Here is a 12,132-nt window from a genome sequence, read left to right as displayed (position 1 = left end):
TTTAAAAAATTAAAAACTTTAATAAAAATATAGATTTATATCATTCTTGCCCAATGCTGGGCCACATTGATGGCAAAGGTATTTCTGACCAGCAAGTCATTCTGTGTGCCTCTCGGTCCCAAGGAGCACTGCAAAAGATGGATAATTGTTTGAATAGCGCCACAGTCACAATAAATTGTTGATAGTGAAAACTACAGTATCAAACAGTACAATAACTAAAAAAATGCTGACCTATTGTGACAATCACAATCTGAAGTAGCAATCACACTCTGTTTCACTAAAAGATCAGTCCTGACTAAAATTAGGCCGTTGGCTAGAAAACAAGACACTGGCCCTAACAGGATTTTGGTCTGGACCAGCATTGCTTTCTAACGTTTCTTTCAAAATCAGGAGTAATATAGCATCTTTTCAGACTAATAAATTTTATTCAAAGGTATAAGCTTTCATGAACGATAGCAAATCTGATGAAGTGGGCTGTAGTTCACAAAAGTTTATGTCTTTTAATAAAATGTGTTAGTGAAAAAGTACTCCCAAGATCCCTCCTGATTGTGGGCAATCATAGTCTAACATGGTTCTCTTCCTCCTTTTTTTTTTTCTCTTTAAGTGCACCTATCTTGAGATTTAATTAACCAAGTAAATAAAATATTCATGGCCTGCCCACTGGCTAGGATATCAGGCTGGGTAACATTCTATAATATATGCAAGACCATAATATAAGAATAATGTTGTATAGATTTTTACAAAGGACAACAGGACACAAAGCCAGCTGACCCTGAAGAGCAAACAGATTGGGTGCAGGGGAGGAGCATTACAAAATTCAGATACCCCAACAGAGGAGGCCTTCTCCTATATTCCCCTATTCATGCAATTCTTCCAACTGAGGAAACTGAGAAGAACCTCTACACACAGATTTTAATATTGAAGCAGGTACATCTTGGAATGATACTACATTCTTGGAATACAACTAGGTTCACACATCACAATAACCTGTGATTTGTTTTTATCACGGTTACCACTGCTTGTTGATAAGCTACGGCTGATTTGGTTCAAATATCATGCTTAGCAAGAAACCATGGTTCTACAGACCAGGATGTCTGGATCCCACATCATGCTAAGCCAAAACCAAATAAACCATATTATGGCTTAGCACCATGCCTGTATTATTAAAAATTTTACATTTATCATATAATCTCTCCAAACTAATTTTTGGCCATTTTGCTAAGACAAAGTCTACTGGCATCCCATTCTTAATAGTTAATACTTAGAATGGCTAAGTATTAAGAAAATGTTGGTTTCCTATTCCTTCCTCCTGGGCCCATTTATTCATTAAGTCTTGGGCATTATTCATAATCCTATTTTGTATTCCCATGGTGGTAAATATTGTTTCCTAACAATAATCGTACTATATGGCATTTGTACAGCATCTTCTTGAGGAAGGCTTCAGTCCTTTGCAAATAGAGATAAAAGGTCCCCAGATGCTGAGAACATGCCCTGTGATCTTTTCAGACTCAATTCTTAGAACTTTTACCTGCCACATAAGCACATTAAAATCAGGAAATTACTAAACCTGGCCTTCATAGAACCACACAGGGCTTTGTATTATCTGTGGCAAACATGGGCTTTTGTAAATATGGTGGGAGAGGTGGCTGGGAATTTACAGCACCTTGCATCATCTGTTATTTTACCAGATGTTTCCCCTTGCCTTGGTAGCCAGTTTGAATAAAATAATCAAAATAAATAGCCAAGAAAGGTACTTTCAGGGAAAGCTGGCAACTCAAATGGGTATCTTATATTAGGAAAGAAAATATGGGTTATGTACTTCCTATAAGAACAATAACATATTTTACCCCATATGCTGCCAAGAATCAATGCTGAACCCCCATTGAGGGAGGAGCAAGGCAGTTCCACTCGGAACATTACCAGCTTGTTTATTATAAGTGCACTGGTACTTCCATAGCAGCAAATGGTTTAGACCAGTGTTTCCCAACCTTCGCAACTTCTAGATGATTCAGAATTCTCAGCAGTGGCCATGCTGGTTGGGACTTCTGAAAATTGAAGTCCACCCATTTGGAATTTTGCAAGGCTGAGAAACAACAGATTAGATGGGCTGCCATCAGCATGTTGCCAATGTCTTCTGGGAATTATAATCCCAAATAATCTGGACTAAAGTATGGTTTGCTTAATCATGGTTTGATGAATAACTACAATTGGATATGTTCCTACAGCATGCTAATTCACACAAATGGTTTACCAAGCTGTCATAAACTCTCATATAATAGGTCAGTTATATTTTTCCTTCTATAATTTTATCAATATAATTAATAATTTCCAAAGAGGTGAAAATTAACAGATGTAATAGGAATAACAGGCATGTTTGGAAATTGTTGATCATTAATGACTTTTTTAGAAAACATATGTGAAAATAACCATTTTCCCCATTTCATTTGATATGAAACCATGTTTCTTATTGACTAATACTGATGCCATCAATACTCTAAAAATGGCATCTAGGGTCACATACTAATTACCATAGAAGCATTAAATATATGAATTGGAAGAGAACTTATAGGCCATCTAGTCCAATCTCCTGCTCAGTGCAAGTATCTACTATACTAAACCATCTTTGATTAATGACCCTCCAGCCCATTTCAGGTGGAAAAGTGAAGAGGACTCCACACTGTTCTACTGGAACAGCTTAACAACTCTTATCCTCATTACTCCTTCTTTTAATTTCAACCCATTAGTCCTTGTCTTGCTCTCTGTTTCAACAAAGAACAGGTTCCCCCTTGCATATGACAGCCTTTTAGATATTTCTAGTTTGTTGTTCTATCAAATTAAGCATGCAAAACAAACTTGGTTTCCAGGCTGTTAGTTCCCCTCTGAACCCACTCCAGGTTATCTATGTCACTTTAAAAGTGCAGCGCAGCCAAGTATGGTAGAACTATTGTCTGTCTTGATCTGGCCTTTTTAGCTGCTGCATCACACTGCTTCCTCATATTCAGCTGGAGGTCCATTAGTACTTCTAGAACCTTCTCACTTGCACTGCCTCCAACTACAGCTGATTTTTGTTTAACGTGGCTGGAGGACATTATACTTGTCACAACTGAAATTATCCTTTTGGATTTGGCCTAATGGTCAAGCCTGTGAAAGTCATTTTGAGTGAATTTGTCCTTCAAGGTATTAAACAATCCCCTTAGCTTGGTATCATCTGCATCTCTTCCATTCCATTCTCTCAGTCATTAAAAAAAAAAAATAGTACTGGGCCAAGGAATCCTGGGGATCCCATTCAATATTTGCCTTCAGGATGATATAGAACCATTGATGAGAACATTTTCAGAGTAGTTGTTCAACCAGTTGTAAACCCACTGGACTGCAGTACTGTAGAACTGACATTCATTCATCTTGTCCTCCAGGATATCATGAGCAACTTTGCAAATGCTTTATTGAGATCAAGGCACATTACATCCACAACATTCTCTTAATCTACCAAACTAGTCTCTCTGCCATAGAAAGAGGTTAATCTGTAGTTGTTGACAAATGCATGGGGTCTCCTGCAAACATTTCACTTAAATCCTAATGTTCCTATTCCTAAAACTTTTCTTCCTTTATGAATTTCCTTAGAACTGTTTCAGGTGGTGTTTTTAAGCTTATTTTATTGTAGCAAAGTGGTATCTGTTTTCTTTTTGGACACATATCTCTCCATCCTTTTGCTGCTGCCCTGCTTATCCCTGAAAGATTTTTCAGATTTTTCAGATCTGAAAAAGCTTCATCTTATTTATAATTTCAACTTGTATAGCTACCCACTCATCCATGACTCTGAAGTTTTCCATTGGGATTTAACTGAAGTATGGGAAGCCAGTGAGGCAGGAAAGATGCTTGTATACAGGTAGTCCCCAGTTTAAGAGCAAGTTTCATTTGCAAGGTCTGTTTTTAAGTCAAATTTGTATGTAAGCCAGAACAGTATTTTTGTATAATACTGTTGTATAATAATAAACTTGAACCATCGTGTATTTAACTTGAATTTTGCTATAATAGGCTCTGTTCTTAAGTATGGGTCATCCGTAAACTGGTCATTCTTAACCCGGGGATTACCTGTACTGAAAACAGGATGCTCACATACTCTCCTTGACTAACTTGTAACTAAAGTGAGTGCAAGAAATTCATACCCTATTTGTGAGAATTTAACCAATATTGTATTCACTTTTGAAAACGTAAAAAAAAAATAAAAATCACAATATAAGGGAATGCTGGGGAGCGGGGGGGGGGGGGAGGAGGGGGTGGAAGCCAGACTAAATGGTCAATATTGCAGAAACTTTGGACTTCACAATCACCCTTTTAAAATATCCTGACTTTTTATATGGAAGACGATCTAGACTAGTTTGCTATGAAGATGGACCTGCAAAGAGCGATATTCAGCCATTTTCTAATGATTCACATTGTCTACCCTGTGTTTATAATGATCATGCTGTTTTCTGATTTCTCCTGTCTGCTTGAAGACCCACCCAGAAATCAACGTTGGTTAGGGGGTTTGCCATATATTTGAAATCCCGTGTTATGTTGTTTTCCTTCTCCCCACTCTATTCCCCTTGCCATTCATGGCAAATGAATTAGTGGATGAAAAGAAAACCGTTTTTCCCCCAGACAATTGCAGAGAAAAACAATCATTAGGGAAATAGACACACTTGTACATACCCCATCAGCCTAAGCTAGTCCAAATAGCCTAGAGAGGGAACAATGGAGGAACCAACGCACTGTTTGAACAGCCTATTTATTAGCAGATTTACAAAAAGGGATGGCAACTTGGCTAAAACGTTATTGTCAAAATTAAATACACACATATACACATGCACAAAACATAATTATGACATCCAATTATTCCATTAAATGAAATTAACTATTCTTCTTGAGTCTTTGGAAGGAGTAATGCTAAAGCCCATGATCTGAATAATTAGGTCAGTATTGATGATTTCTGAAGGAAAGTCTGTCTAGACTGGATTTTTAAAAAATTGTTTTGAAATTGGAGGGGTAGGTAGGGCTGTGTGTGTGCATGTGCGTCTCTCTGCTCCTTTGAATTCTCAGGGTGGTCATGTTAATAGGTTTGCCCTGGCAGGTAGAGCAAACTCTGGATCAAGGTGTGGCTTTCCCACTTTGATGTCGGCTGTCACGCTTGACTGCGTTCGGATCTCTTTGGCTGCCATCAAGTCTGTTGTCGTGGGAGACCAGGTAAACCAGAGCTGTTCTCTTTGACAATCCCTCTTTGGCACAGAGAAATCTTTTATTCTGGGAGGTATTTGTGGGTTTTTGCCATGTCAGGGAAATGAGTATGCTGATAGGAGCTTTTAACGTTGGAAAAAAGGCATTGTTTCTTATGCAATCCTAAGAGAAGATTCCTTCACATAAATGCAATATGGCATTTTGTTTATAAAGATCTTTGGAGTGGGAAGGGAGGAATAACAGAGCCTGTTTCATTGACTGACCAGATTAGTAATATTTCTTGTTAGAGAGAGAATGTCATGTATAATAAAGAAACACCAGCAAAAAAGATAAATCCTTGCACCAAGGAGTCATAATCTTGTTAATTATAATTCTTATGTATGTATACATGTCTGTCTTTGGAGATTTGGACTCTCTTTTCAGGTCAAAACATAAAGGAATTTTGTTTAACTATTTTAAAAGCAAAATTACAAGAGCAGAGTAACACCACATAAGAGTAACACCTAGCAAGTAAAAGCATACCAGTTTACACCTTGAATTCCTGGGATCAAATGAGCCCTGAGCCATGGTAGCTTTCAGCAACCCAGTGGCCCATTTTATGCACATATCTACTATTAAATGCTGCATATATGGAAGAATCTTAGAATTATTCATGAAGGCGCTTTATCCTAAATCATGCAATTAGTCCATGTAGTTCAGTTACATGGAAAGTGGTAGTAAGGCAAGATGTTGGTCAAAGGTGTATCCTGTCTCTGTTACCTCTGTTCTTTTTAGGTAGAGGTGCAGGACTGAGGCTAGGACTTATATGCAAATCACATTATCTTAAAACTGATGTGCATACTTTGCATAGCTCCTAAGGAATGCTTTGCATGGAGGCAATGGATAAATACCTCAGATAAATACATACTTTAAAAAATAATAGTTCTGCCATCTGTTGATTTTCTCCAATGATTTCTTTTTTTATTCCACTCTCCTTGGGAAAGGCTCTTCAAGGTAGCTCCTGAAATTAAAAATAAACAAACAATAAACTCTAGAATATAACTAAGCAAGGTAAAACTGTTATACCAGCAACAGCTATAAAAACTAATGAAATAAAGATGTCCATCCATTCAATTAAAAGCAGACTGAAACATCTTGGACTTGATGCTCTACTTGGTATAGGAGCATCAATCAGATGGCAGTATCCAGGCAGAGTTATGGCAAGGCCTCCTTCTCCTAGCTGTCTGATCTAATCCCACCAGCTACAACTCAGATTGTAGCCGTGGAACTTTCAGTCGAAATGCAATAATTAAATACAATGTAATTGGAAATCTCACAGGATTTCACAAATGAAATTACAAAACCTTATGAGATTTTATCCAATTTAAATTATTTTTGTCTTTAATTTTAATTTTTGTGGCCACACTTCATGCAAGACATGACCTCCTTCCCAAGACGGAATAGCTCCCTATGTGTTGACTGAGTTCCTGGAAGTGGGGAACGTGGAGAAATTTATAGTCTATTGGATTTAAGTGGTTTAGAAGTCTCCAACTAATAAAGACATACATCCATTTCACATCAGCTCCAGACCCAATTATCCAGTGCCATTGCCCTTCTTCAGCAGCTGAGGTGATTTCCTTCAGATTTAATTGCAGTGCAAAAAGCTGGTTTTCAGCTGGAAACTGGATTTTGACAGGGTTTGGGGGCAGAGTATTCCCTGATTGGAAATATCACCTTCTGAGGTTCATCTGTCCTAACAGATCCTATAAAGGGAGTGTTTGCTTGACTACATGGCATTTCCCACTCAGCATGCCAGGCGTGCAACCTGAAATAAAACTGACATGACTCTGTTGGCTTTCCCCTTCTTTGGGGCAGGGGATAAGTCATATGCAAAGCACCAACCTGCACATTTTTTCTGGGTTGTTGTTGTTGTTTAATACAAATATTTCTTTCCTTTTTTGTGTGCAGTGGGGTAAATTGTTTTTGTTGTTGCTGGGCCTGCAACTGGGGCAGGGTTTCTTCCTAGTTTTCAGCATTTATGGGTCAGCAAAAGTGAAAATGATCGACATTGTTTTCAAGCTGATTTTCAAGGGTAGAGGAGTGAAAATGGTAGTGCTTTGGAAGTGTCCTCCATACTACATTCCCCACTGCATCAAGGTAGCAATCCCTTTTTCAACTCATTTCCATGGGTATTGATCCTTATAAATACTACTTTGATGTTACATGATTTATACATGTGCCTATTTGGATGAATTTATTTCTTTACATTTACTGCTTGCCCACCTAATAAACAAAGTTGGACATTACCTTTCTATATATAATAACATATATTCACACTTACACACTTTTTAATGCTCTCAGAGAAACATACAGTAGGATGCAAGAGTTGTAAGCAGCCTCAGAGATCATCTACCTCAATCCATGCTCAGTGCAGGAACTCTCTACTACAGCATCCCTGATACAGGTAGTCCTTGCTGAGTGACCACAGTTGGGACTGGCAACTCCATCACTAAGGTCACTAAGCAGAAAATCACGTGACACTTATGACATCACTTCCTATTTGGTCATTAAACAAAACATGACGTGACCACGACTTACAATTTCACTTCTGCATTCTCTGTTAACTCTGCTTGTCACAAGCCAGTTGGGAAGCACGTAAATGGCGATCATGTGACTGTGGGACACTGCAAAGGTTGTAAATTCATGCTGGTTGCAAAGTGCCTGAATGGTGATCATGTGACCATGGGGCACTGCAATGGTCATAAATGCAAGGATTGGTTGCAAAGATGTTTTTGTTTTTACACCATCATAACTCTGGATGGTCACTAAATGAGGCAGTTGGTAAGTGAGAACTATCTGTAGATAGCTATCTGGTTTCTGCTTAAATAACACCAGTGAAGGAGAGTCCAGCACTTCCTAAACAGTCTATTCTACTGCTGAACAGCTCTTATTCCTAGGAATTTTTTTCTGATGTCCATCTCAAATCTAATTTATTTATTTTATTTATTTATTTATTAGACTTGTCCCCACCCATCTCCCCACAATGGGGGACTCTGGGTGGCTTACATCAAATTAAATTCATAAATACATGATTAAAAGTTATAAAAGCACCACACTTACAGAGATAAAAAAGAATTGTAATTGTAATTTTAATTAAATAATAAGAATTGTAATTAAATCTATTGGTTCTTGTCTTTCTTCAGAAACAACACTCAACAAGTCTACCTTGCCCTCTGCATAACAGCATTTCAAATATTTGAAGACAGCTATCATATCTTCCTACAGTTTTTTAAATTATTATTATTAATTTAGAGTCATATTTGTAGATGGGTGGCCATATAAATCAAATAAATTATCATCTTTCTCCTCCTCCTCCTCCTCATCTAAACATATCCAATGGCTTAAGCTGTTCCTTATAAGTCTTTTCTTCCAGTCCTTTTATCACCTTTGTTACTTTCCTCTGGACATGCTCTAGTCATATTTTTTTCTTAAAATATGGTGCCAGAACTGTATGCAATCTTATAGGTGTGGTCTGAATATAGAACAGAAAGAAATTATGACTTCTGTAGAAACTGTATCATCACTAGGAATTATGTTTTCTTTAAAAAAAAACTTGTACATTGTAATTCCATATATTGGCAATTTGCTCATATGTCTGAGAATGGAAGGGTGAGACTGTGCTAATGCTTTTAATATTAACCTTTAAGCTTGGCCTGAAATGAAATGAAAACATAACGTTTGTATGTAAATCCAGCTACATTTCAGCTTGTCCCTTTTATTTCATTCTGATTCCCCCTTATGCAAGACAAAGAACACAAAGTTATTAAGCACAATACCTGCATGTCAGTGCGAGTGTCTTTGTGTGTGTGTACTTATATGCTGGACTGAAAAAGAAATGCGAGGTCTATCTCCCTTGTTAAAATCCTGCATATGTAAATAGGATTCCTACTTTTACTGTAATAAAATATGTCATACTGTGAAAAACCATGTTTCTTCTCTGAATGTCTAGCTTATTGCTTGAACACATGCAAAGAAAGTGTTTGAATGAGACTTTCTTTTATAGGTGTTTGTGGGAATGAAAAGAATTTAAACAACACTGCATAACTGTGACATATCTCATGCTTAAGCAGGTAGGGTAAATGCTATAAGAGACTCAGGAAATCAGTTACTAAGAATCAGTTACAATCATTTAAAGGTCAGTGACATTTCAGATTTCCTTTAAGAAATCCATTCAAGTGAGAGCCTATGTTTCCTGAAGTTAAAACAAGAAGTGGGTCTAAGACTTAGAATATGAATGTCTACAACCAAGGCATGAGGCGTTGAACATCTTGCTTTGCTATGAACTGGGCAAATCAGAAACCTACAGTCTCAGTTCCCTATCACCAAAATAGGTATCTTAATGATATACTTCATGGGATTTCAGTGAGAATAAATGTTAAAATATGTGTATATGTATGTGTGTGTGGGAGAGAGGGAGAGAGAGAAACAGAATGAGATGTTGTCAGTTAGCTAAAGTTTTTCAAGGCAGCAATGTGGAGAATGTAAACATGCCACTGCCACTTACAAGTGAGTGTAGGAAAAGAAAGGGTAGATTACTGTTACACAGATGGAAATGTGGGAAGATCGAGTGCTGGATTTCACCCAAAGAATATATCAGTTCAGGAATCAGTCTTAAATGGCCGGAGACTGTCAACTGTTTGTAATGGCCATTGTTCTTGAGTTACAATAAATAATTAGTCTTAGTCATATTGTGTTGAGTCTCTGGGCAACTTCAATCAAGTTTGTGCTTGCCTTTAGGAAGACTAAAAGATTCTGAGCTTTTTTATCTTGAAGTAAACATGTTTGGTATAATAGACAAGTGACTAAGGAAACATTCACACTTGCATACAAGTCACTAGATTAGTATTTAGTCCTTGATCACTGTTACCTGAATCAGTAAGCTGATCCCATTACAATAGCGTTGTGCTGCTATTTAGAATCATTGAGCGGCTTCTAAGGTAACATTTTTAAAACAGCAATGTATCTATGATGGCTAATTCATACATGTGAATTAAATCAGCACTTAATGAGCATATACTGAAACAAGAGAGAGATGTACAGAAGGATATGGAAGAATGTATCCCTGTTACAATATAAAACTGTGATGGAACAATTATATAACTGCTAATGGGAAGTGGGGAAATCAGTTGGTTACAAACATATATTCATTATGCACACAAGTGCTGAAACAGTAGTTAGTTGTTGTTGGTTTTTTTCTTGGTTGGTTTTTGGCTTCTATTTTATTTTCACTATTTCCTGAAAGATTCATATAGGCTAAAATATGTTCTGCAAATTACTTCCAAGGTTGTTGAATCAAAAAACACATGTTTTGTTTCTTTTTTAAAAAAACTTGCTTTACACTTTTATACAATGCAATTATACTTTTCTCTCAGTAGGTTGAGAAATATTGAAATGATCTGAAGAATGGAGAATATATAGGTCATAAAACTTTTCCATGTACTTAGTATTGGTAAAGTACCCAGCTGAAGTGTTAAAAGAACATCATATACTGTACATGATCATGAATCCTGATGAAGGTTCTGTTAGGTAAGCACAGAGCAAATTTGAGAAAGCATAATTCAGGAAATATTGAGTCTGTGGCTGTACATCAAATTTGAAATAAGGTTTTGCCTTTACACTAAATTATACCAGGACTGACTGAATCAGTTTGATCAAACTTTGCTCAACACTGGAAATAATTGTCTACTTTTATTTTTCTTGTATATGACAGAGAATGGAGAGAAGGAAGAGGAAAGTTTGTGCTGTTTTTAATTTAATATTTAACTGTACATTAAATATTGGAGTATCTTCATGTTATAAGGATTCACCTTCTTTTCCCGGTGCACATTGAAAAGAATGCTATTCTTTACGACAATACCAGCATTACCAAAATTGTTCTAACTTTTAAAAGAAAAAGTAATACATTGACCTACAATGAGCTGGAGAAAAATTTGAGAATTAAAGTAGAAAGTTCTTCTTTACAAAATTTTCCTTTTAATAATTAATATTTATGCAAGGAAATTACTTTGGATACTTGATTGACAAGCTGACTTATATTTAAATCATAAACCTAAAGTTTAATTTAGAACAGAAGTTCAGCTTCCAAATAACATGTAATGCTAAAATATTGCTGTCATTAAATAAGTAGCTTTGTAGCTTTATATGCCACTTTGAGCTCCTAGAAGAAATGTAGGAGATAAATCTAATAAACATATCAAGTTCATTCCCACTTCTTTCTCTGATAAAACTACCTGCGCATCCTTATAGGTCACCTATATTACTTTGGCCATTAGCTCTTCCCCTTAAATGAACATGAAAATTTTCCAAAAAAGTATTTTAAATTCCATACAATATCGCAATGGACTGTCAAATGCTCACAACACTTCTTCACTGAAATGTTATGTCTGTTCCTTAAGCAAGAAGGTGTACTGAGTAGAAGGACCTTTATCTTTCATATTATATATGGTCCAGATCCTAAAGCAGTAGTATCAAACATCTTATAAGGTGGTGTCTTACACTGTATTTTCCACACATATCATATACAGTACACATGAGGCAGCACAGGCAATTGTGCACATTTGCATTTGTGCAATTTCTGTACTCCTCCTTGCTCTTTCAGAGGTGAAAAAAGTACGGTAATTAGATCAGTATGTACCACTTGATTGAGTTATATATCTATCTGCAAGGTTGTGGGTGTGAATTTTACCTTGCTTCACCAGCATATGCTATATTCCTTTGATCAGTCAATGTATAGCTCCAGTTTATTTTTAATTTAAGAATATTTTTCTTAAAATCCATTTCAATTTTCTCAATACTTTGAGCCAATGATGGAGCTCAGTCTTATAACTGATAAGCTTTTCTTTTTCTTTCTCAAGCTCTATTACTATTGTTAATTCAGAG

The sequence above is a fragment of the Python bivittatus genome, unplaced genomic scaffold (genome assembly GCF_059951505.1).
Source record: "Python bivittatus isolate LINGU-HERP-01145 unplaced genomic scaffold, Pbiv_v1 ctg000580_np1212, whole genome shotgun sequence".
Classification (NCBI taxonomy): domain Eukaryota; kingdom Metazoa; phylum Chordata; class Lepidosauria; order Squamata; family Pythonidae; genus Python; species Python bivittatus.
Note: the sequence above shows the minus strand (reverse complement) of the source record.